This window comes from Pseudopodoces humilis, chromosome 6 (genome assembly GCF_049639895.1).
Source record: "Pseudopodoces humilis isolate 2021_Gansu_Grassland_sample_001 chromosome 6, ASM4963989v1, whole genome shotgun sequence".
Taxonomy (NCBI): Eukaryota; Metazoa; Chordata; class Aves; order Passeriformes; family Paridae; genus Pseudopodoces; species Pseudopodoces humilis.
The window spans coordinates 3,056,958-3,083,876 of NC_142205.1; the positions used below are offsets into that span (position 1 = coordinate 3,056,958).

Below are 26,919 nucleotides of genomic sequence, written 5' to 3' on the forward strand. Positions count from 1 at the left end.
AGGACCTCAGCCACCCCTTGCAAGGCTTTCCCTCTAGACCCTTCCCCAATTTCATGCTGTTCCTTGGGATGCTCTCTAATAGCTTTATATCCTTCTTATTTTGTCCCTTGTCCTATTCTGATTGTCAAACATTACAGTGGCTTCAGCATCTGGGTGCTTTGAGGGGCTTTGAAGGGTTTTGAGTCCAGTGGTGATGGCAGCACTGAAGGGCAGTCAGGGAAGCGCAGGGTCTGGAGAAAAACAGCCTGCAAGGACTGCATATATGAAACTGAAAAGTTTTCACAGCTGTCTGATACCTGATGGAGGCTGGGAACCCCAAATCCATGTTATTCTTGCTGTTTTCCCCAGATGTTTTGGCTGGCTCAGCAACCTCAGCCCAGCCATGCAGGTGCAAACCTCTGGCAGGCGGCTGAGTGTGTTTTATAAAACCTTAAAATGCTTGAAGGCAGCATGCAGACATGACTGATTTCCCTCCCAGGCGCAGTCTTTCCTCCAGACTTTCCCTCCAGGCATCCAAAAGCAGATTCTGCCAGCATTTAATGGGAAGGCTGAGGGATGTCTGAGTGCTCCAGCTCCATGGTGGACCCGCATCCCGTGAGTTACACATTGCTCAATCCAGGTCACAAACCCTTTTTGGAAAGAAGCTGTAATTTAATAAAACCTGTGTTTACAGGAGTGCTGCTTGGATAAAACCTGTGCTGCTTGGAGAGGAGACTTTTACCCTGCAGCTGCATGAAAGGCATCAAATTCAGAAGGAACAGGGACGTCTTCCCTTTGCTTTAGGGCTCTGAGCGCCATCTCCCAAATTGTGACATTGGAACTGGAATTTCTTGGCTTTCCTTTCCATTTGGAAGAACTGTCCAAGGCACAGGCTCTGTGCCCAGAGCCATTTAAAAGTATTCTTATATACAGAATTGCAGAATGGTTTGGGTTGGAAGGAAGATTAAAGATCACTCAGTTCCAACCCCCTGCTATGGGCAGGGACACCTTCCACCAGACCAGGTTGCTCAGAGCTTTGTCCAAGCTGGTCTTGAACATTTCCAGGGATGAGGTGTCCAATATACATTTAGTATATTTATATGCACACACACATGCAAAATGCTTATTTTTTCTAAATATATATTTATAAACAATTGTGTATTATAGTATATATATAGTGTATATCTATGTATTATGTATACATATATTTACATTGCATATATATTATAATGTTTATATATATATATGTTGAAGAAGGTCCTTTGCTAGATTTTAGGGGCCTTCAAGCTGAAAAAAGTTTAAAGCTACACCTATTTTTGATTTTCTGTAAGTTTTTTTCCCAGTATATCACACTGCCTCGTGCAACTGCGTGGACACTGCTATCAGTGAGTGGCAGAAACCAGACGGTGAGAGATAAGAAAGTGTGATGGTGTTTGGGTAGGATTGTGGTGGGCTGTGTTTTTCTGGTCCACAGGCTGGGCTTTAATTGTGAGGTGGACTCCTATGAGATCAATTTCATTGTCTGGACAGGAATAGGAAAAAAAACAAACGTGCAGGAATTAAGTTATTTTCCACAATGGGTCTGCTCTGTAGTTTGGTGAACGCCCCGGAGCAGGCGTATCAAAGCAGCCTCGAAGTACAGCGGCAACCGCAAAAGACGAAAAAGACCCGTCCCGCTTAGGAAGAAAATTAGGTTTAATATGCTTGTTTCATCAAATAAGCGCTGATACCCTCAGAGTTCCACGTTCAAGCCGCCCAGGCTGAGGAGCGGGGCGGAGGAAGCAGCGCAGCAGGCGGAGGCGGAGAAGGGGAAGGAGGAGGAGGCGGAGGCGGGGGATGCTCGAGGCGGAGCCGGGGCGGGCCGCAGGGGAGGCGGCTGGAAAACAGGCCGGCGCTGGTTCTCGGCCCGCAGGGCCCGCAGCCGCCGCTCAGCCGCGCCGGGAGCCGCTCAGCCGCGGGAGGCAGCGAGGCGAGAGCCGGGCGGGCGCCCCGACCCCGACAGTCCCCTCCGGCACCGCACCGCACAGAGAGGTACGCGGGGGGCGGCGGCCCCGGTCCCCTCGGAGCGGCCCCCCGCAGGGTCCCCTGGGCCCCCTCAGCCGGCACCTGCGGCGGGAGGGCCGGTGCCGCCTCGGCGGGGCTGCCCGGCTCCGTCCCCGCACTGAGCGCCCGGGCAGCGGCGGGGAGAGGGCGGGGGGCTTTGTCTGGGGGCACAGAGCCGGGACCCGTCCCACACACCTGCTCTGGGGGCCGTTCCCTGTGCCCCGTCCCACACACCTGCTCTGGGGGCCGTTCCCTGTGCCCCGTCCCACACACCTGCTCTGGGGGCCGTTCCCTGTGCCCCATCCCAAACACCACGCTGAGGGTTCAGCCCGGTGTCCCGTCCCACACAGGATCCCGGCGGAGCCAGCCCTGTGCCCCGTCCCACACAGCACCACCCTGAGGGGCCGTTCCCCGTGCCCCATCCCACAGTCCCACCTCCCCAAACTACTCCAGGGCACGCTCGCTCTGCCCCATCCCTCTCACCCCAAACCACCCCAGGAATTTTCTGACCCTCATTCCTCCGCCCCTTGGCGCCCCAGCCCAGGTGCAGAGCAGGTGCCATCCCTACCGCTTTCCATGGGGACCGTGGGAGAAAGGATCGCTCTCTCGGCTAAGGGCAGAGCACGCACGGCTGTGTTGGGATTTTGGGGTGGTTTGGGTGGTTTTTTTCCCCCCTGCCGTGTGTTGATGTCGGTGGATCTCCCGCATGTGACACGAGCCCGCGCGTGTCTCGGCGTTCCCCGCCTCGGCGTTCCCGGCGATGACACCGAGAGGAGAGGTTAAGTGGGGAAGTCACCGTGCTGGGGATGTGAATGACGAGCGGCGAAGCCTCGCTCCCAGCTTGTTTGTGTTTCTGGTGTTTTCGTGTTTATGCAAAGCTGTTACAATACCGGGGGCTTGGCGGTTCACACCGATCTGGCGTTTTCAGTCGAATCCATCTACTTCTGCAGAACTGCTCCGTCTTTGAGATCCGTGTAGTAGATGAGAGATTAGTCCTGAATGCCGGGTAGTAAAATGCACACAGCCAATTGTCAGTTACTGAAACTGACCTCAAAACAAAGCTTTTATTTACATTCTTAACCCCATACACAGAGCTGCTCTGCTGCACCCTTGAGCTGCTCATCCCAAAAAATGCTTTCCGTGGATTATAGACATGCTGTCTCAAACCGTGGTGCTGGGACCAGCTGTAATTGCTTGATATATTAGATGTAGACATGAGCTTTACATAAAAGTGAAACCATATGTATCGCCTAACACATGTCCACTCTGTGATCCTGCACAAAGTTGAGCCCAGAGCCCTGTCCTTAGCTCACCCTGTTGATCCACTTTTCCTGTAGCCTGTAGGATGCAGTCCTGTTCCCAGAGTTACCAGACAGGTTTAGTGGAGAACAAGAAATCAGCCCAGGAGCATTTCTGTGTGTTGTGCAAGAATGCTGTTATGTTCTCAGTCCTTTACAGATGTTGTTTTATTGACTTAGTGATAACATTTTGCTCTCCTAGGTCCTTTTCCCTTTCCAGATTGTTAGGCCAGCACTTACTAATCTTTTATGGCACTGCTGTGGAACAGATGTACCGTGTTTTTTAGGGAGAAGCAAGCTCTGTGGTTTCAGCTGGCTTTGCCTCTAAAAAAAGCCAGCACTGCCTTTCCCTCGTGCCACTGTTGTGGAGTGGGTAGCTGGACTAGGAAGCCTGTTTGGCTGGCTACTGAGCTGGCAAAAATCCAACAGCCTTGGGTCTGACTCAGTGCCTGGATCCCAATCATTCAAATGTTTACCTGGACTTCTTTGGGTTTGGAGCAGCATCCAGCTGGTATTTTGGCTGAGATGTGTGTGGAGAGGGGTGTAGAGGTCTGAGGCTTTAAATGCTAAAAATGCTGGCTGATGTTGGGTGCTGGGTCGTTTATCCCTCTCCGTCCTTTGGTTCCGTGGAGCAGCGGCTCTGGAGCTGTTCCGCTTTGTGCCGCGCCTCCCTGAAACGCTGGAGTGTGCGGCTGGGACACCACAAACACGCTGCACGTGTCCTGGGATCCCGTGTGCTCAGCCCTGCTGCTGCTGCTGAGGGCACTCGTGGCTGTCTCTCTCTGGTTTGAGCTGGAAGCGCTTTCTCCCTGTTGCGTCTCTCCCACCAAAGTGTCATGAGCTGGCTGTGGTGTCTCTGAAACTCCGTGTTTTACTGGGATGGAGGAATCTCAGTTGACTTGGTGGCACTGGAGGGGTTGAGGTAGAGTTTGGAGAACTCTGTTAAATTGTTGGCATTCCTTACAAACAGCAGACACGGTGGTTTCTGGGCTCCCTACAGCATCTAAGAGGTGTGATGATGCTTTTACTGACCTCCACCTTAACCAAGTAGTGTAATTTGGGTTTCTTTCACTCATCCATCCTCAAAAGCTTTCAGACCCCTGCCCATCTTTGCCTCTGAAGCTTGGAGGAGTATTCCTGTGTCTTGCTGCCAGCCTCAGGAGTGTATCTGCCTGTCTCTCAACCCCACTTCCATCATTTTGTGTTTTCTGTTCCTGTCATCTCACTGAAAAATAATCCCTTCTAATCAAATCTGGGATTCTCCAACTAAATTCCTGCTGGCCCAAGTGAGTGTCTAAGGAAAATTGTGATGCTGACTTCTGAAGTATGTGGAATTACTTTGTATGATTGGGTTATACAAAAAAGAGAAATTATTTTCTCTGTTGTTTTCACAAGTATTAAAGCACAGCCTGCTGTGTTTCGCAAATCTCTCCGCTGTCTCCTTCTCTCAGTAATTGTAACTAACAGACCAGAAAATGGAAAAATGTAGAAATACCCTTTTCCACTGGCCACAAACATTTGTCCTCTCTAGAAGTTAATGAAGTCAAGTCTATGGAAATTAAATTACTGTTTGATTTTTTTTTAGTTCTGTTGGTAAGCTAAAACATTGTGTCAGAGTGGTAAATAATAAATAAAAGAGCTGTAAAGATCTCCTCTTGGAATTGTTGTGGGTGAAGAATGGATTTGAACTCTTCTTTCTTAGGAGAGTCTAAACCTCTGGCTTTAAGGTGTGGCTGAGGGATCTGTCCTGCTCTGCTTGCATGCAAAAACTGATCTAAGCACAGCAGTAATGTGGGAAGGAGATGGTAACCCACCGTGAGAACAGGGAATAGAAGCATAACCATAAAAAAATCCCAAATGCAACCAATTCATCAAATTATGGAATCCTAAGACACAAGTGGTTTTACAAGTGACACTTCAAAACCACCTTTGTGGTGTTTCCAGACTGCATTGTCATCTTTGTTGTCTTCCTGTAGAGGGAACATGAAAATTTTCAGCTACTTTGATTTTCTGTCCTGTTTTCATTGGCTGTGTTGGTGTGTTGGCTTTGCTGTGTCTGGGCATTCTGTGTTGGGGGGCACGTGGGTGTGTGCACTGTAATAAAACTTGAGTTTACAGGAGTCACCATGGAAATGGATTGATTTTTTTTTAAATTTTTTTTTTTTTTTTTTATATCTAATATTTCAGTGGTTTCTTCTTGTTTTAACAAAAGATTCCAGAAATACCATGGGTGGGAACATGAACCACGTGGAAAATAAATCTTTGTGGCAACTCCAGTTACCACCATGAGCGTGGTGACACCTGAGGAGCACATTGGTGTGGTGCAGGTGTTTCACGTGGTGTATGGCTTTGCTCTGGAGAGTGGCTTTGAAGGAACCTTAGCTTGAGGTCCTGTTTTTGTTTCCACAAGAGCCAGTGCCCTTGAGGGGCTCTGGGAGAGGGTTGGGCTGCAGGCTGGAGGAACAGGTGCAGGTGGGTAGCTGAGAGAGCTGGGGGTGTCCGCCTGGAGAAGAGAAAGCTCTGGGCATGCCTTTGATCACCTTCCAGTACCTAAAGGGGCTCCAACAGAGCTGGAGAGGGATTTTAGATAAGACCCTGGAGTGACAGGACAAGAGGGAATGGCTTCCCACTGACACAAGGGACTTTTAGATTGGATATTAGGAAGGAGTTCTTTAGTCAGACAGTGATGAAGCCCTGGCACAGAAGCTCTTGTTGCCCCACCTCTGCAAGTGTCCAAGGCCTGGTTGGACAGGGCTTAGAGCAGCCTGGGATAGTGGGAGGTGTCCCTACCCATGGCAGGGGGTGGGAATGAGATGATCTTTCGTGTCTCTTCCAACCCAAACCATGCTGTGATTCAGCCAGCAGCCCTGAGCTGTGGAGAGCACAGCACACAGAGTTTTTATAACAATGCATTTGCTGTCTGAGCCCGACAGCAGCATGACAAGGATGTTAGCTCTGGGAGATATGCTCTATATTCCGGTGACCTTTTCCTCTGGAAATCTTTAAATGCAGTGAATGTGGTGTTGTTTGGTGAATTTTAATCATGCCCTTGGCTTTAAGTGCCGTTTTGGTGTTATTTTTCATGGTGACTTGAAGTTTTTGTTTTGTGACATGTTGGGGCCAGGGCCGTGAGGTTGCAAGGATGGGATGGAAGGGAAGTTGTAAGGATGCAGCAGGGACTGGTTTGGCACTGAGAAAGGCCTGGGTTTCTCTGATGAGCTCAGCAGCAGGAATGTAATGCAAGAGGGGTCAAAAAGCCCCTCCTTGCTTTTCCTGCTGGAGTTTGATCCCTGAGCTATTCTCGGGTAGTTCTCTGCTACCCTGCTCTGCTTTAAAGTCTCAGTTAAACAAGGCACTTATTGTTGGTGCTCTCTAATTCCAAATGATGGTGGCTGCTGGGTCTAAGGGAAACAGATTTTGCAGCCCCAGAGTAGTGATTTCCACAGGGCTGTCGTTGGATATTCCCTCTTTGGGGCAGTTTAACACATCATGCTCTGAGACCACGTTTCTCTCACTTCCTGGAGCAGAAAGATGGAGAGAGAGCACTGGGGGCCACAGAACAGATCCGTGCCAGAAAGGGAGTGAGGAGATCTCAGCTGTGGAGGGCCCTAAAGAGCTGAACTGATGTAAACCTAGACAATTTCAGCTTATAGGGAATTTTTGGTTTGGTAACTTTCGTTACTTTTATCCAATAGGTCTTTCAAGGACTGCAAAGCTTTTTAATGGCTTGAAAAGTTCATTTAATTCCACTTTTAGGGTGTGTGTGTACTCACTGAGTTCAAAGGCAGGAACTACCTTTTAAGAAATAAGAAACTATTTGTTTTCCTGGCTGAGGAAGTAGAAAACTAAATGAATGTACATAACTTTTGAAGAATGGATACTTAATTATTAATTTCTTCACCATTCATTATTCTGCGTAATGCCAGATTTTCCTTAAGTGTGTCCTCTAGATTGAGCTGGGTGGCATGGAATAGTGTAGATTGCTGGCATGCTTGGAATGACTGAAGCATTGGACAGGATATGGTCATGTTTGCACGCTTTGAGAAGGGGGAAAAAAAACCATGTTGGTTTTAGATCATTTGTATCGTGAAGTACTTACTCAAACTCCCTTGTAGCTGATGTAGGCAGAAAATGCCTCATGCTAAGTGAAGCAGATAGTCCTAGCCTATCCCTAAACTGGGAATTGCATAGGAAAGGAGTTTATTTTCCTTTATAAGAGTTGATTTAGTTAAATTAATTTGTAAGGGCAGGTGGGGAATGGGCTTTCTTCCAAAGAGGTTGAAGAGGTGCAGTATTCGAGTGTGCTCACCTGATGTTTCTGTTGGACAGGCATTTAGTCTGAAACTGAGTTAAAAAGTCTTCTGTCCCATGGGATGCATGTTCCAGGATATGGATGTAAACTCCTGCTTTGATCTCCAGTCTTCTTCTAACAGGATTTTCTTTTTTGCAATCAGTCTGTGTGATCCCACAGTCTGCTGTGATCCCAGAGGATTCTGCCAGGAAGATGTGCCTGGTAATCCTTTGCTTGAACTCCTGAAGCTCACAGACCCTTTGGGAAAGCCTGGCAAGCTGGCACAAGGGTTGTTTTGCAAGAGCCTGGCTTTAGGAGTGGAGCTGGCCTGAGATGTTTTCTCTGAGCTCTCCTGTCTCCGACTGCTTGTTTCCTCTCTTGCATAACTCCTTTCCAGCCGTCAGAGCGCAGGCTGATGGGTGACTTGAATAGATTTAAGAAGCTACTTCTAGGAAAAGGGGTCATCCTGTTCCTGTGCATGTTCTGTTGTGACTCTGGGTGTGAGATCTTGGTCAGGGAGCCCACATACCTGGCAGAAGATTATTATTTTTATGGGGTTATTTTTTAGCTGGATCCAATCCCTGGCCCATCCCATGACTGCTGCTGTCAGCACTACACGTACAGTCAGAGCTGTCCTTTAAGGACAGTACAAACTGGGATCTAAGTTTTCTGGGATTGCATAACTGTGCCCTCAGATGTGCCAGGGTGTGCTGACAAACACACACACACGTCTGGTTATAGCTGAGATGTGTTCACAGAAACTTAACACGTGTGAGTATTTCTCCCTGGGATCACTTCTGTCACCTTCCTCTCTTCTTGTTCCATACACAGAGCTTGTAAGTTGACTTTGGATTTTCAAGAATGGACCAAGAGGATTGTGGGGCAGCACACAAGGAAGCAAAAATTACTAAAACCTCTTTGATAGCTCAAGCTTTAACCCTGAGCTAAAGGTTGGTACTTGAGAGTTTGCAGTTTACACTCTGCGGCTCAGATGCTCTGACCCCACGGGACACTTTGTACCATTCATTAATGCTTGCAGGAGCATAAAGTCCTCCCAGCAGACTAAATTAAATGTCCCTTCCTACTCTTGGGGAGCTCACATCATTGCTCCATTGTCACAGTGGCATCTGGTGTCTCTGTTTGGGCTTTGAGAGAACTTGACAAAGGGCTGAGTGTGACTGTGGGCTTTGGAGTGAAGCACCGGGTCATTACTCTTTTTGTCCCCTGATTCCCTTGGGGTGAGATCCAGGGCAGGGATCCAGTCCTGAAGATCTTACACATGAAAATATTCCAGGGAGGAACAGAAGAAAGGCCTGAAGAGAAAAAAGAGAGAACTGCTGAGACTGCAGGGTGAGATGAGAAGGGGACAAATGGGAGGGATAGTTAATAGCTCCTGTTAATAACTGTCCCCATGCTGTGGGATGTGAGAGGGACTGTGCTGGGGAGCTCCTCTTCCCGTGGATGTCCTGTGAATCCAGCTCTTTGTATTCTCCCTGTATTGCTCCTCTAGGAATGGAGGGAGAAGGTGCCATGTGAGAACAGGCAGCTGCTGCACGTGGGATCTTACAGTGTTTCTCCAATGTATGATGGAAATACTTGAGAGGCTTGCGTGCTTTGGGGCTGCTGCTGACGTGTTCTGTTGTCATATTTCTGTTACAAGCAAAGAGCTGCAGGGCTGGAAGGGACCTTAAGTTGTCTAATGTGACCTCCTGCCCCAAGGCTGGGTCAGATCTGTCTAAACTTTCCCAGCAGATGTTTGTCCAAAGCCATCGTTAAAAGCCTCCAGTGATGGACTTTCCTCATCCTCCCTGGGTGATCCTTGAAAGTCCATCATTGTTCTTGCCATTACCAAGATTTTCCTAGTTTCTCACTTGGATTTCTGTGCAGCAGTTGAGAATTGCTGCCCTCTTGCCCTTTTGTTACTGTACAGAGTGAGCTGTTCAATCCTCTGGAGCTGTCTTTGGGAATCTCTGGGCCATGTCTTCCTTGAGCTCCAGAGTCCAAAACTTGCCTGGAGTGCTGTGTCTGATACCTGTGTGTACTGAGCCAGCAAACACCATTTTGTGACTCTCAAGTAGACTTCTGAGGTGTGATGAATTCATTTTAGTTTTGGACAGAGCACTGGTGAAGTGTTTTGTCATGCAGAGTTTTATTATGGCTTTGTCTCTTTACCAACTATAAAAACAGAGCACGTGCTTTCCTTTCCTAGTGCTGTCTTTTCCACAGGGATGTGTTCTGGATCTCTGACTGTTCCAGAATAATTCCTTCCTGTTGTAAGGTGAAGGAAGTCCTTGCCAGCTGCCCTGACTGAGGCTTTCCCCTGATTAGCTCGATTACAGCTCAGCCATTGTGCTTTCCTGCTGTGATCTGCCAGCTGTAGCTCAGGAGTGACCTTCCCTTGTCCCTCCCTGCTGTGATTACACTCTGTGCATCTGATTTTGTACCTACTGTCCCTTTGTTCCCCTGAAGGATTCAGCTATTTGTGCGTTTCTAAAGCTGGTAAAAAGTGGATGTGAAGATTATTCTGAGAGGTAGCACTCAAATATAAAACATGACAGAAAACAGATCAGCCAGCACTAGAAGCATTATTTGCTAAGGAAAACTCCTTCACTTTGGGTTTTTTCTCCAAAAAAGATAAACTTGCCTTTGTGTATTGTTCTAGGTATTTTCTCTGCATCTGTTAACACCTCTATTATACTTTTCAGTGGGAGAGAGTAGGAAGTGTGTGTGAAAGATTTGTCTGCACACAGAGAGCCTTTGTCCTGAGACAACTGAAGAAGCTCTCACCAAAATGAAGGCTGGTCTGGACAGGTCTGAAACATCTTTTGGCATTAACTTGTGTTTATTGCTGTGGGAAGAGCAGGTAGGGAGGAGCCGTCTGGCTTTTTTTGTTTGATCACTATGTATCTTTGAATTCCTCGGTTTTCTTGCAGAGTTTCTGTATGATAACTTGTGTAATGTGAGTCCCCAGTTTATCTTGTTCTCTTTCAAATTGCAGTGAAAGCTCTGGTGTTTCATTCCTTACTTTTTTTTGCTCTGTCAGTTGCAGACACTGGGATCTTTAGTCATGTGGAAGGTATTTTATTGACAGCTTTAGAGTCTGAAGTACTTACATGCACTGAAGAGGTGTAGAGTGATGTAGACTGCTGGGCAAAATCCCTTTTCCAGTGTTCCTTGATAAAGATTTCTTAGAATTGAAGAGTGAGGTGGCACAGGAGATTTGAAGCTCTCTCATCTGACCTCCTGGTCCAGACAGGGCCAAGATCAAAGGTAGGTTTCTTGTGAACTTTTTTGAACCTTTTTCAGTCAAGGATGGCAGGTTGATGTCATACCTATTGCTCTTGAGGTGAGGAATATTTTCCTGCTGTCTGATCAGTATTTCTCCCACTGTCAGTAATTCCCATTGTTTCTTGTTCTTTTGTTTCCTCTTGATCTCCTGGAGCTGTCATGTCACAACTGTCCTGTTACAGAACTCCTGATCAATCTGGTGTGACTTGCTCAGTTGAGCTTTCAGTGTGGACAGGGGCAGGACTCATTACCTCTATGGTCCCTTCTAGCATCAGTATTCAGTCTGGCTCCATCTGCTCAGTAAAACTCATTTAAGTAGTTGAAGACAGTAACTGGATCCCCCACTGAACACTGTTTCTTCTCCAAGTTCAACAACCCCATTCCCTCATTCCCTTCCCACACCAGGTGTTCCAGTCTGTTGGCTGCTGCCTTTCCAGCTCAGTGATCCAAGCAAATTTGAGGCACAGAGTCATGGAATCACAGGTTTAGTTGGAAGGGACCAGAAAGCCCATCCAGTCCCACCCCTTGCCGTGGACAGGGACACCTTCCACTATCCCAGGGTGTTCCAAGCCCTGTCCAGCCTGGCCTTTGTACGCTTCCAGGGATCCAGAGGCAGCCACAGCTTCTCTGGGCACCCTGTGCCAGGGCCTGCCCACCCTCACAGGGATGAATTTCTTCCTCATATCCCATCTATTCCTGCCCTCTGTCAGTTTAAAGCTTTGTGTTTGACCCATCCAATTGGTATCTCCCCATTTTTCTATGTTGGTAAGCCCTGGACTCTTGTTCTTTCCACCCACATTGATGGCTGTTATCTTGTTTTCAAACAGAGATTAAAGCCAGAGGGTTCAATTCAACGGAACCAAACTCTGAATTTTCCTGCTGGATTTGGAGGGAGAGATCGCCCCCCAGGCTGTGTCCTGCTTGCTTGTCTGCACTAGTCTGTTTTTAGGAACATTTCTGGCTTAAATGGATCCAGCTAAATGTCACACCTGATGTTTTTTAATTTTGTTGCTCTCTACAGGGTACTCTTAGGTCTGCTGTTCCAAAAAGCATGGCAGTGAGCTCAGGGCAGAGCTTTGCAAGGCATAGCTGAGTGCTTTCCATGGCTCATCCCTTGGGCTTTGCCTTCATGCACCTGTGGGACATTGTTGAAAGTCACATTTTGCCTTGACCCTCTAAGAGCTTTTTCTGGAGAGTTGCTCCCTGTTTTTGTACTTGTACCTGGGGCTTCTCTTTCTTGATTATTTCCTGATGCTGATAGTGGACCAGTGCATGAAGCTCATTTAGAAATTGAAATCTGTACACCATGCTGCTTGCAAATCCTTCCAGCTGAATCATCTGTTATGTTTATGGCCATACATTCCAGTCTGTCATCTCTACTGGTAATAAAAGTATTGCACAGCTCTTATGCCTGGCTGGTCCCGCTTTCCAGTGCCCCCCCATTTAGATAACAAACCCTTGATAATTATGCTCCAAGAAGGATGTTATTATGCAGCCATTTTATGGTGATTACATCTAATTAATGTTTTCTTAGGTGGATCTTACAGGAATGTTGTGTGGAACAGCATCAGAGCTAATAAAGATTGCATTTCTGAATCTCTTTATCAATCCTGTACATTTTTTCCTGGTGATGCACAGATCCTTTATTGCTCCATGGATTTCTGATGCTAGAAGGGACCATAGAAGTGATGAGTCCTGCCCCTGTCCACACTGAAAGTTCAACTGAGCAAGTCACAGCAGATTGATCAGGAGTTTTGTGACGGGACAGTTGTGACATGACAGCTCCAGGAGATCAAGAGGAAACAAACGTGATGTGCTTATGGATCCCAAACAAAATTAAACAATTACCTGAATGCAGTCTCTTCGGAGCAGCCTTTGAACGAATCCCAACCCTTTTTCTGCAAGGGCTGGGAACATAAAGAACGTGTCTAATCTGTACTGATATCAGGCAGCAGTTATCAGTGCCTACGTGCTGTTACTCAGATCTCGTTAGGTGCCTAATTGGATAATAGGCAGGACACTTCACAACTGCATAAGTATATTAAGCTTAATCTGGAGCGGGGAGGGGAAGATGTGCTTGGTGACAAATGGACACAAGAAGATGCACAGTGGGGCAGAGGTGTAAATATGGGGCTGTGTCCCCATCACCTCAGTCCCAGTAACTGAAGGCAGAACCCCTGTGTCTGCAGCATTTACATCAGTGCTGGAGTCCCAGAGCACAGAGGTACAGCACTTTCAAACTTCATCCACGTTGGCCAGGCAACTTCACCTTCAAAAGCACACTTTTTCTAGTAGTTAGATCCCTTTCTAAATTCTTTTTAATAAAACATGCAGTATAACTTAATAACCTGTTTTTAAATCCAACATGATAGAGAGAAGCATCCTGTGTGTTTGTGTGATACTGGACTTTGCAGCATGTTCTGGGTCCTAAAGCTTGTTTCCAGTACATGGAGATACACAGTGGACAGGATCAGAAAGCTTCCACATTTCTGTACGAGGAGGAGCTATCTGATTATTAAATACTCTTCCCTTTCCTTCCTGAAAAAATGCAGTTACTGCAGTTACCCAGTTTTAAACTTTTGGAGTAGATTGCGTCTTTCCAAAGGTGCAGTGAAACCTAAGTCAGATTCTTGTGGAAGATGTGGGTATGTGCACATACCATGAGTTGGCACCACCTCTTCTGTTGTCAGGAGAAGGGATGTGCAAGGGACATTTCTGGGTGCAAAAGATGGATCTGCCAAGGGGATCTTTAGCTCAAGGTAATGGGAGAGTGACTGTGTGTCCTCTCCATGTATTTTCTGGATTTCCTTTTGACTGATGAAGGTTTTTCACAGAAACCTCAACTTGAGCCCAACTTTTGGCTCTGTAGCTCATGTGAGATGTCTGCAACTTCTCATTTATTTCTTGCTTAACCTCATAGGAAAAGTATCTTCACCTTTTGCTGTCCAGCATCTTTCTGTAGCTGGCAGGAAGGACAGGAGCCAGCCTCTTAATCTGTAAGTGTCTTAAGCAAATGTAAACTCCGTTAAGCGTGTTTATCACCGAGCAGCTCATTCCCAGCTGTGCAGGGCACCTCGTGGCTGGTTTGTGTGGGATGTACAGAGGATCCTCTGCTGCTTTGTCCTGTCATCTGTGTTTGTGACCAGCCAGGGCTAAGAGTGAGACACTTGTCTGTTTGAGGAAACTATTCTGCTGCACTGTGAATGTAAAGCGTGCTGACTTTCCCATGGAAAATGTTATTTAAAACCAGAACCCCTAAATTGGTTTTATTTTGGATGAAGGGAAGACACCGTGGGGTGTTTGGTCCATGTTGGTGTGGACAAACTCCCACACGGAGGAACTAAAGAATAGTGATAGAATGCAGAAGAATTTTTGTGGTTATCCACACCTGATCTAGTGCCTGCACTAACAGCATGATCAGCAGGGAAAACCAGTATTTTTTTCCAAAGGGTAGCTCCCATCTGAGCAGCCAAATTCCTGGGACAGGCTCTGGAGAGAGCCTGTGTCCTTGTTCAGCTCATGTAGTCCCTCTGAGGCACTGGTGGGGGGTAACTCTTCCCTTCTGTTGGTAACTCTTACCTTCCCTTCTGTTGCTTGTGCCTGGGTCATGCTGCAATTGGAAGCATCCAGAAGAAATGAAGGAGAGTGGGCTGCTACAGATGGTCTCCCCAAGGTGTTGGATGTGTTGATAGCGTGTTTTCTATAGCTATACACACCAATATTGCCTTTATCTCCTATCCAAATCTGCTGGGTATTGACGTGGACTCAATCCGTCATCAACTTCGAGTCAGGCTCAACTTCAGCCTGTACTTATTAAAGAGTGAAGAATGCTCTGTCATATGCAGTTGATAAGGGAATTTAGAAATAAAAGTGCATATTAAACTGTCAGTAGCATTTTTCCCCCCTCTTTATCTGGAAAAAAAATAATGGCATGGGTTATTTTCTTCCTCCTGCCTGGGCAATTTCTAGACACGCACAGCACTTACAGGATTGCTTTTCAAACCCAAGAGAACCCTTACGATGGTCCTGTGTGGCCCCTGCCTGCTGCAGATCAAACCCACACCCAGACAGGCAGGAATTAAAAGCAGAATACCTGCTTGGTTGATCTCTAGTGTGTTCTTTCCAGAAAGTTTTAAAAACGTGTTTTTTGAGGACAATGAGGAGGTGAGATCTGTGACGCCGCGGATTCATCTCACCCTTGTGGCAGAACATGGATGAGCTGTCCTTGTAGAGGGAGCCACAGTAGGATTGTGTCACTCTAGGTCTTCATTAGGATCTTTAAGTACTATTTTGAGTTTCCTGAGCTTAAGTCACAGAAGATCTGATGTCTGGAGTCAAGGCCTGGCCTGTGACAGGCAGTCCTTTGGAAAGCTGTGCAAAGATCCTCGTGTCTCTCCAAAGCAGTGCCCTGTATTTCAGAAAGGAACATTGTGAGCGAGGAGAACAAGTTTCAGATCACATGTTCCCCAGCAAATACTGTCCTTTCGATAGGAAGACTTGTTGGAGAATGTTAATTGAGTCCCTTTTTAAATGAAGGAGGCTTTGCTTCCTTCCCAAGTTTTCAAAACAAATTTTCCAAATACAGTGCCTATGTTTCATTCAAGTGTAAATCCTTTCTCTTTAACCTGGAAGTTATCCCAGAAAAAAGCCTATCCATTCACTGCAGGACAGACCTTTGTGGTTGTAGTGGAAAAAAAAGAAGTGGATCAAATTGTCCAAACAGGAAGGGAATTAAGAAAAGCCTTTGCTCAGTGAGCAGAGCTCTCATTTCAGTTTAAATGGTGTCCTACAAATTCCACTTTACATCTCCGTTGCTTTTGAAGCATCACACAATGATTGAGGTGTCTGCTAAATTTAGAAATGACAATTTTTTTCCTGCCAACACGCCAGCCTAGCTGGAGGGATTTCAGCATGTAGTTATGGGATGGATGCAAGCAGTGATTTGAAATTTACTGGCTTGTTATCTCATCTGACTTGCACATAGCTCTGTCCTGGTAGGGATTTAATACCTTACACTGATGCCTTTTCATCGAGGGCATTAATGGAAATGCTTTTCTGGCACAGACAGGTGCTTGTGCTGTTTTACATTCGGTGAAGCTGAGGTACTGAAAGGCTCAAGCGTGGTGTACTGAATAAAATGAGCTCCCACCTAAACACATTGAAATTGTGCTTTATTTTGAGCAAGTTATGGGTAGGACTGTGGTTCTTTTACCCCAGTCATATGGGAAGGCTGTGGAAGCAGAGATAAATCACAAGTGTCCCAATTCACAGTTTCTACTGTTCACCATATGACAAATCTTCCTGCTCTGTGAAAAATGTCTTAGATCTAAAATATGTCTTTTTTTTTTTCTTTCCTCAGCTTGTGATATTTAATTATTCTCTTTCTGAGCAACATTTTATCCCAGTTCTGTGAAGCTGTTTGAGGCACAGTTGAATGCAGAGGATCAATACTAAAGTAAACTTCCCTTTGTTTTGGTAAAATCTCTTGATTGTTGTGGAGAAGAAACGTTTTGAGTTCAGGTGTGTCGGGGGAAATGAAAGGCACCTTGCAGCAGTGGTAATCCATCACTGGAGTGCATCCCACGGCACTCCAGGCTCCACTTTGCCTGCAAGGCACTTAAAACCTCAAAGCACAAGAAGTCGACTGGAGGAGGTTTTCTGTTGGAATCTCCAGACAAAAAATAATCCTCAGGCTTTATTTTGAAGTTTGCAACAAGATGGGAACAAAGGTGAAGGTGTCACTGTTGTGTTTTTATCTCTTTCTTCACCCTTCTATTTCTTGTCTTTGGTATTGTTTGACCTTTAAAGGTCTCTTGCAGCCTAAACTATTCTGTGATTCCATGATTCATGGGCTAATTCTGCTCTCTGCTCCATTCCCCTGCACTCAGGAGGAAAATCACTCAGTGGGGGGAATTGTCACTTTACAGCAGGGATGTGGTCCTGTATAAGCGATTTTCCATAGCAGTACTGATTTCCTTTGGATATCTCCAGGTGACCTGGATGCAGACAGTCAGTAGTGATGAGAATCTCTTTGCTTTTATACTGAAATATTTCTTGTTGTCATACTCAAACTCATGGGGAAAATTCCCATCTTCTTCAAGGGAAGTTTTTGGTGGGACCAGACAGCCAGTCTGCCAGCAATAATCCAGCCTTCAGGATCTGAGGACTTGCTTCCCAACCTGAATTCCCCTGCCCTGGGCTCTGTGCTGCTCCTGGGGTGTGTTTGTGCAGACAGCAGGATGGAGAGGGCTGTGTGAGTCGCAGTGTGCCAAGGCCAGCCCTGAGTACGTGTCTGCTGCCTCAAAGCTGGAACATGTGGTTTGTTTAATGCTCCAGCAAAGCACGAGCCCAGGGAAAGTCTCTTTGATACAGCTGCACCTGGAGAGACATTTTTCCTGGAGTCACATCTAGTCTGTTCAGGCTGAAGTCGATCCAGTTACTATGGGAGTAAATCCATGCGGTGTTTGGCTTTTCTAATTCTGGTTCTCTTCCCATAGTGTTTCTGTTGGATTTAATGATTTTCCCTGTGGCTTGAATGGTAAAAATGTGGTAACTGCTTGGGGATGGCTTAAATCAAAGATTCAGTGTGGGTGTTGCTTTCAAAAAGAGAAGAAATAATGCTATTTCGAGAGCTGTGCTGCTATTTCAGGGCAGTTTGGTAGGTCTGGGTTCTGAGAAGTGGTGAGAAAAAGTAATTGCTTTTGGCTATCGTGTCTCATATGGTGTGTCCTGAAATGATCCTCATGTACACATACAGCTGGAACCAGTATTGAGCCTCTCTGTGTGGGGATTTGTTCCCTGTCTCACCCTCCTGGTACAGAGGATGGGAGGAGAAGAAAAGATTCCTGTTGAAACTTTTCTCCCAAGCTTGCTGCAACGAATTTAAAACCCCAAACCACAGCAAATTCCCAAGTGTAATATGGGCACCAGTGTTTATTTGACTGAGACACAATTGTGTTCTGAGTTGTGCAAACACAGGCATATTTCCTATTTAATTAAGGCTCGTTTTATGAATTAAGACTCCCAAACAGTTGGAGAGAGAAGGAGGGTGAAAGAGATAAGATCTCAAGGTTGTGCAGATGGGATAGGGTACAACTCTTTTTGGCAGCTGGAATATGACTTCTGCAGGAAACTTGTTTGCAGCATTGTTCTATCAGTTATGCCAGTGTTTTTAACTTATAACCTTTTATTTTTTCCCCCGTAGTTTACTGTCTGTCTTTCCTTCCTTCTACAGCCCTGAAACAACAAGCTTTGCTTCTGCCAGGAGTGTGAGACTGGCAGATACCTCCCAATGCTCAGTGTGATTGAGGAGCTGGAAATAGGGAAAAATTGCCACCAAGGCTCCACCAGAGCCTGGCAAGCTTGCAAAGACACAGGGAAGGAAGGCCAGTTTGGGACTGGTTGTTGCTTGTCCTGTTTAGTCCAACAACTCTGAGTTGTTCCTGAGCTGTCAACCCTTTGTCCTGTCAGAGTCTGACAGAGCCAAACTGCAGCTTCATGCACTGTTTTAGATTCTGGCCAGCTGTTGGTAGATCCCTGATGGTCAGCAGGATTTGGAAACCAAAGGCACTGGAGTTCTTGGCTAGATCATGATTTCTGTTACCAGGATTAAGATGGGAATATCCTGGTCACTGCAGCAGGTAGAATACAACTGGTGTCCCCCTACTCTGCAGCTTCTCCTGACACAGCAGGAGAGTGTTGTGGCAGTAACAGCTGTCTCTGTGGTGGGTAGATATTGTGGGATGTCTTCTGGGTAGGTGGGACCTTCTACCTGTGTGCAGCATTCCCAAACAAGGGGTTGCAGATGTGCCAGCTATGGCATGTGCTTGTTCTGTCTGCAGGGGATTTGCAGAGCAGTGGATTTACTGGATTTGCTCCTCTGTTGCCCAAGGAACGTGCCAAAGCTGTTCTTTTTGTCACTGCTGTGGAACTCCTTTTAGCTGTGTAATGCTGTAGCCTCAGGCTACAGCCCTTCACTTCTGACCTTGCTGGATGCTGGGGCAGGAGAAACTCAGTAGTCCAGACCACATTCTCAGCTCATTTCTTTGGATATCAGATGGGGATGATGACTGCCTCCAGTGAGAGTTTGTGGTGGTGGAGAGAATCCTCCGGTCCTTCATTTTATCCCCACACTATAAATCAAGATGCTGCCCCAGTCAGCAAGGTGTGTTCCTTCCTAGCTGCTCCCATCACAGAGCCTGCCACTTTCTCACGGTACTATTCAGCTAGAGGAACACAATTATTTTCATTTCTTTTCCCTCAGATGAGAAGGATTTGAAAAACACATAATGGTGCATTTTATCAGCGAGTTTTAAATGGTGTGATTCATCCCCTGTGTTCTTGGCGTGACGTTCCTTGGTTTATTTTTTTGGATATCTGTGCAGTTCTGTCAGTGCCAAGCACTGTATGGAAGTGCCCTGTGGCAGACAACCTGCTCTGCCCATATGTTCCCTTTAAAAAAAAAAACCCAGCTCATAATAGGAAGTCTTTATTCTGCATGCCAAGACGCTTGGGGCTTGTTAAATATATTCTACTTGTCAACAACTACCCAATTTAAAAAGTAGCCTTGGTGTGAATCAGCTTTGAACAAGTTCATTTGACTCAGGGGATATTTGCAGGCATTAAAACAAGTTGGATCACAGTGGTAAAAATGTGCAGTGGTTTCCTGATCAGAAGCACCATCCAGTGACCCTTTTTTTTCTTTTCTTTTTTTTTTTTTTTGTTTTAATCTTTTCCAAACCTTCAACAGTGCAGAGATTTTCCCAGATGGTGATTTTGGAGATGATTTTGGGGCGAGTGTTTCTGGGGACCGCTCAGTGTGTTGCTGGAAAATCAAGTGGTAAAGGAGGTGCCTGGTGCCTCAAAAGTTGAAAGAAATCTTATTCTGGAACTTGTTCCACCATCTTTGGTGATTCAGAGTTAATTATAAAATGTCAAATGTCATGGTTAAGGGTCTGTTTTGTCCTAAGTGGTTCTCTGAGTGCTCTGGTTTATTCTCTGCCTCCCCCCTGTGTTTTTCCTGGGTGATGATGCTGTCGAAAGAGGCAGAGGGGATGGCTGTCCTGGATCATACTTGCAAAAAAATACCATTCCTCAGAACAATATTTTTTGTTGTTGTTGAAGAACTCAAACATTTCTGCTTCACTTTCTGGGCCAGTAGTGCAGTGGTGGGAGCCTGTATTCTGCATAAGGAATCATGGCCTCAGCTTTAATTTCCACCAGCTTTGGGCTCCTTCTCCTTCATAACTTTCAGAATAGTTTACAGAGTTTGTTATTTGTTTTGTGTGCACTGAAGAAGCACATTTTCTTCCCAGCTTGGGAAGAGGAGACAATTTAGTATGGCCGTGTCTCTCCTGAGATGAAGGGAAGGGATATTCCTGGAAGTGAGGGGGTAAGTGAAATTAAGGCTTGGTAGAGTCAACTTCTCAGAGTAAAGGAGACCTGAGTTTGGACAGGCAAAGGTTAACGCTGTATTTCCCTGTCTCTTCTGGGATGTGTCCAGAGGAAGCAGAGCCAGCCTGAAAGTCCCTGTTGCCTTTGAAAAGCCAATGCTGAGGAGGTTTGGGAGCGAGCCGCAGGTTTGGTGTGTGGGAAGAACGGGAAGCATTTTGGCACTCTGCTGTCCAAGAGTACACGTGGTGTGTCATTAATGCCTTTCCTTCCTTGATGTCTGAGCCAGCCTGCGCTTCCTGTGTGTCAGGCACTGGGGTGGGTCAGTAATTTGTAAATGGAGCTGGTAGATGCTGATGTAAGATCAGTATTTTCAGTGCCTCGAGCCACGCTTGATGCCTTGGGCTTTTACAGGGATAAGTTGTAGTGGATGGTAACATTTATCTTCAGTTCCAGCTTGTTTTTCTCTCACAGGCACCCCTATAAATTCCAGCAGCTCTCTGGAAATCAAACCACTTCATTTCACGTTCTGCCTGTGGAAACACAAGGCAGGACACAAGTTGCTTCCTGGCACAGGAGTGCTGGCTTGTTTTTGTGAGTCTGAGTTCCTTGTACCACCATGGTGAGAAAGATGAGCGTGGTCATCTTTCCATCATGAGGGCTGGTGGGCAGAGATGAGGCACACAGGATAAATGGTGTGGGATGCAGTAGAGAGGGTGCTGCAGAGATGGAGATGTTCCACTCAAAACCTCCTTGAGACCAGGCAGGATTGCTCACTCAGGCTCACGTGTCCCCGTGCAGCATCTGCAAGGCTCTTTGCTCTGGTCAGGCAGGAAGAGGTGATGGGAGGACGAATTCTCACTGATAGGAAAAGCAGGGATTTTGAATATGTTTCCTTTATTTCAAGTATTGGAAAACACTGTTTCAAGGGGACCATGCTGGTGATGGTCCTGCTTGAAGCAGAGCCTTTCTGACCCACACTTCAGTTGCTTCAGAACAGGCCTCTGCCTACACACAGCTGCCTGCAAAGGAGGGGAGCAGAACTGGGCTGGGGCCAAGTGACTTGCTCTGACTGCTGAATCCACCTGGCAAACCTGTTCACACTAAAATCCTGGCTTGGATAAAGGCTGAGCACACCTGTTCACACTAAAATCCTGGCTTGGATAAAGGCTGAGCACGAAGCTGACAAGGAAGTGCCACTGCAGGTGGTGTCAGCCCAGCAGCTGGAGGTGAGCTGCCAGCACGTGCAGGTGTAACACGAGTTAACCTTGATCCCAGTGGTGTGATACTGTCGGTGACATGGGTCTATGAGCTTGGGAAGGGCTCTGGTATGTACAGGGAGGGCTGTAGAGCATCACCCTGCTCCTGCAGCTCTGAGTAAATGAGGTGTGTCTGCTTCCAGTGCTCCTGTGGAGCTGCAGATGCAGCTGGCCCAGGCTGGTGTTTGCACAACGCCTGTACAAAGGCAGCTTGGAACGGCAGGCTGGTGTCACCCCCTGTGTCTGACTGACGTGGAGGACTTGGGATCAATTAATAACACTCCTGTAGGGGTGCAAATGGTGATTTTGAAATGGGTTGTGAGTTTGGCGTACAGCCTGCTGGGTTAAAAAGGAGGGAGAAGGGAAAAAAGAGACACATCTTCCAGTTTGATGTGTTTGCAGCATGGAGAGCTTGGAAAGAGCATCTTGAAATAACAGGCAGTAGGGATTAATGTGCTTGTGTCTGAGAGGGCTGATGAAAGGAGGAAGGAGGGAGAGGTTACAAAATGCTTGTTTGTTGTGCCAGGAGAACCACAGCTTGGCGTGGGCAGGCATTGACAGGCAGCGCTGGAGCCAGCCCAGAAATCCCTTCCACTTCAGTTCTGTATCTGCTCACAGATATGATCTGTCCTGACCTGTGCTCAGGGAACAGCCTGAGTCTGAAACCTGCAAAGGTGTTAAAGGAGATAAAATTGCTCCAACCAGAATAATCCTTCCAAGCACTTCTCACTCAGCCTAGGGAAAAAGGTGCATTAGAGATGGTGATTGGAAATTGTTATTACAGTTATTTAGGTGAGGGTTACTCACTACAGCCACACTCAGTACAAGTAGTGCTGGGCTGTGTAATGAGTTAATGGCCTAACAACTTCAGTGTCTCTACATCTGCTGCATAAGTCACCTTTCTGTCATGGAGCTTTTGCCTTTGGGCTCAGCTAACAGTGCTTTTAGATAAACACTTTTCCTTATGCAGCTGATGAAATAATAGAGGTTATTACATCTATTGAAAAAAAGGCATTTGAAACCCTTGACCAGAAAGTTCGTTGGTATTATTACTGTTTTTGTGGTTTTTTTACTGTTTTCATCATGGTAGATTCCAGAGGTGCAAAGGCCATAAAATTTTGTTTTGCAATTCAAACCTGGCCATCTCCATTGAATTGGCAGGATAATTCCCAGCATCACAACCCCGTCTTCTGCTGGGACTGGAGTGTAAATGCTTATGACAGATTGGATCCTGAGCTGAAAGCTTCCACCAATATCTGCACTGTCTTTAGAGAAAAGTATTTCAACAGCTGATTAGTGCCACTGTTAAAATTAGATACTTTATTTTTGTTGTGATTTTTTTCCTAGCTTCTGCTCTTGGTTTCTCAATCTCACTTTGTCTCTGCTTAGATTGAATTAATTTGGTGTCAAATTTTCTCTGTAAACACTTTCAGGCTGTGATGACAAACCTGCATTATAAACACATGTGTGTGCAGTGGCCCTTCATGTGTTGATAGTATTTTGAATAGCTACACTTAAAATAATGAGGAAATAGTAGTGTGTTTATTTCTTGTGCTTCCATTAGTCTTTCAGCTGACTCTTGTTGCTTTTATCCGAGTTCCTTTCAAACACATGCAATATCATTGCTTAGCTTTCTGATTAGGGATGATGCTTAATTCTCATCAACTAAAAACCTACAGGGAATAAAGTGATTCTGGTAATTTTTTCTGCTTGTCTCTGTGGTCAGCAGGGAATTTGTTTGTGTTGATGATGCATTTCTCACCCTCCAGACTGGCTGTTACACTTGATAATGTGAAGGCAGTTGATTCAACACAATTTAAGAGCACTCAGAAAGGTCAGGTGACTGTTTTAAACTGTCTGTAAGCTCCCTTGGCCATGCTGAGACAGGAATGCCAGAGGTCAGCAGGATGGATCACTCCTCCTCTCAGTGCCCTGAAAGGCTGTGGGCAACAAATGCACACCTGAAATGATGGGTGAGATGGGTCCCACTGGAATAACCATGAATTTGGTCTGGGAGTGCCAGCAGTCCCAGTAAATAACAATCTGCTGCATGATAGAGTCTGAAGGAAGGTCACTTTTTAAAGATTAACCAATCCCAGTGGAAAACCCCAAACAAACCCCCAAATCCCAACCAACCTTTAGCCAGGCCTTGTTTCCAGAGCATTGCCCTGCCCAAGTCTTTGTGTCACCAGGGCTACAACAATACTATCACAGGAGTAGTTGGGTGAGCTAAGAATAGCAGATTTCCTTGAGAAATGCTTTTGTTTATTTTGGTTTTCTATTTTTAAATAGTTGGAGCTTTAGCGACCTTTTTCTGAAGGGTCCTGGAAGAATTGCCTGATCAGAAAGTATTGTTGTAATAAGGAGGGCAGCTGTGAACTGCCTTAATTCTCTGGCTTCTTCCTTGTGACCTGCAAGGTTTTACTGGCAAAATAATGGGGAAAAAAATCATGAAATTGTCAGCCCACTGAACTTGTAGCAGGTACAAATGCCAGGAATGGAAGCCCATGATTCTGGCTTGGTGGAATGATGCCCATCTTAGAAGATATATTTTTGTGAAGATTTGTCTGCTGGAAAACAGCAGTTATGTTAAGGTTTTTTTTTGGGGGGGGGGGTTGGTTTTAGGGATTTTTTAAAAGGTGTTTATTGTTTTTCTTTGAATGAAGGAAAGTGAGAGGGGATGAATGGAGGGTAATTTCTCCTAAGGAGTCAGGGACAGAATGGTGATAGGAATTAAGAAAAGGGGGTAAGTCTGAAGTAGAAGTGATTAAAATATCCTGAGTGAGACACAAGCACGCGAGCTAAGAGGATCAAAGCTGCATGTTTTAGACAAAAGGAAAATGTGTATTTGGATATTTTCTTCTTGTGGGTAACCAGTGCCTATTGGCTGTGTCACAGGAAGGCTGTAAGCAAGACAAAGCAGGGGAATTTTACTTTCAATGAAGCTGTGATTTAGTGCTACCCTTGCTCGTAGATGAACACAAAGTAAAATTACAGTCTGAGAGAGATTCACAGTGCAACAGTCAACACACTCCTTACCCTGTGATTAAAAGAGAAAAAAACCAAAAAAAACCACCCCAAAAATAAAAAAAAATCCAACCCTTTTTGGCAATCAAGAAGAAGTAAAAAGCCAAACTGTCTTAATGTCAGAGAACCTGGTAATACCCAGTGGCTCGGGCCCTGACTGGTGGCTTGGCAAGTGCTGAAGGGAGAGCACTGCACACAGTGAGCTGTGTTTTATCTGCTTGTCTCACTCGTGATTCTACCAGAAGGAATAATTGATACTGAAGTAAAGTGTAGTGGGGGCTTCCTGTATTTGTATCACCTGTTCATTCCACTGTGTAACGTGGATCATGGTTGGAAAACTCAAGCTTTTGCTAAATTTTAATTGCCTTTCCTTGCTGATCATATGGTACAGGTTGTTGGCTAATTAAGGGTGGTTTCCAGATCAGGGTTCTGTACACACAAAATACCCTGTTATTTTCTCATCTGTCTAGACAGGTCACCTAATCCAGTATTAAAATAAAAAAGTAAAAAAGAACAGAGGGAAAACCATTTTCTTGGAGCTTTCATGTAAAGAATTCACAGGAGCTTGCCAAAACCAGGATTAGGAAAGCTGTGCTTAAAAAAACTGAGCTAAACAAACCCCTTCAATTTCTACCGGATATAGGTGGCAGAAAAGAAGTTCCTGTACTGTGGCAATGAAAATACATGGATTGAAGTGGTACCAGGAGAATGAGAAGGGGAGAGAGTTATAGAATGTCTGTGGGAGGGAATTCTCCCCTTCTGTTCTGCCCTAGTGAGACCCCACCTGCAGTGCTGGGACCCCCAACATCAGAGGGGTGTGGAGCTGGACTGAGTCTGGAGGAGGCCATGGAGATGCTGCAAGGGCTGGAGCCCCTCTGCTCTGGAGCCAGGCTGGGAGAGCTGGGGGTGCTCACCTGGAAAAGGGAAGGCTCCAGGGAGAGCTCAGAACCCCTTGCAGGGCCTAAAGGGGACTTACAAAAATGTCAGAGAGTGATGTTTTACACAGGCAGACAGTGACAGGACAAGGAGGGAACAGTTTAAAACTGGAGAGAGCTTTAGTTTGGACATTATGATGAAGGTCTTACCTGTGAGGGTGGGGAGGCCCTGGCACAGGGTGCCCAGAGAAGCTGTGGCTGCCCCTGGATCCCTGGAAGTGTCCAAGTCCAGGCTGGACAGGGCTTGGAACACCCTGGGCTAGTGGAAGGTGTCCCTGGCCATAGCAGGGGATGGGAATGGGATCCATGAGAATTCTATGATCTGTGTTCTGTTGGGCTGTGGCCGTTGGAAGCTGCTGCAGTGGCAGTTGGAACTGATGCAGGGCTGGCTGGGACAAGCTGCAGTGGCAGAATCAGAGTTTGCACACACTGTGCTAATCCCTCTTGCAGGTGAGTCCACAAAAGGGTGGATTGAGCTGAAGCTGTTTCAGTTGAAACCAAACATTTTCAAAAGAGTTGTCGGAGCTCCAGTGGGACCACTCTCCTCTTCATACCGCTGCCCAAATCCCTGCAGGCTGCAGTCTGGTGTCAGCTCCCTTACAGAGAGCGAATTTTGCTTGGTCAACACACATAAATTCTGTAAAATCTTGGAGAAAAAGGGACTTTCCAAATGAAACTGCTGTTTGCTTTGTGCTTCATTAGTTCCTGTGATCGTATACTGCAGTAGGCCAGCAGTGTTTTAAGTCGACCCTTCTGGTGATGGAAGAGAGGAGTAGGAATCTTTGTCAGTGGCCAGATGTTGGGAAAACTGAGGAGGAACTCAGAATGGATATCCAGCATCTTGGCAACAGGTAGAGGCAGCACACTGCAAGCTCCTTGGATATCTCTGTTTGGGGGTGGGAGGAGGGGGAGGCAAGAACTGTGTGTGTGCTTTATCCAAATCACTGGGCATCAGCTGATTCCAGCACTGATAAATCCTGGGCTGTTGTTTATTCTTTGCAAGTTGGGACTTAGGTCAGCTCAGGTCTGGAGGGCTGGGAATCTCTGCAGCCTGTTCTTTGTGCTCCTGAGGGCAGGTGTGAACCACACAGAGCCAGTTAAGTACACACTGGCTTTTGTGAATAAAGACATCCTGCCCTGGTCATCCCTGGTCAGGTCTGAACCTTAACCATGGGCTCAGGCCATGGTCCCACCTACTAAAATGATGTGATGGGACCTGAGAAATAAGGGTAGATAGCAGTAAAAAGGTGTCTTCTAGGAGTTTGCAAAGGAAAACAGGGTCTGGCTTGGAGGAGCAGTTGGATATATTGGTAGGTGGAGATTTGGGTAGATATGGACTAGTCAGGACTGGTGTGGGTTTGAACCTCTCCTCATCTAAGCCTGAGGCTGACCCTGATGTGGCAGGACAG

The 26,919-nt window shown here is 46.3% G+C and overlaps 1 protein-coding gene across 1 annotated transcript in view; it reads left to right on the forward strand.

The window, feature by feature from the left end:
* Window positions 1–1,874: 1,874 nt before the first annotated feature.
* The window catches only part of SMOX (spermine oxidase), a 49,415-nt gene continuing 24,370 nt past the window's right edge, over window positions 1,875–26,919 (forward strand). Inside the window, exon 1 of the mRNA XM_014263248.2 lies at window positions 1,875–2,010. The gene's annotated coding sequence lies outside the window, so the exon portion shown is untranslated. The remainder of the gene's footprint in view (window positions 2,011–26,919) is intronic.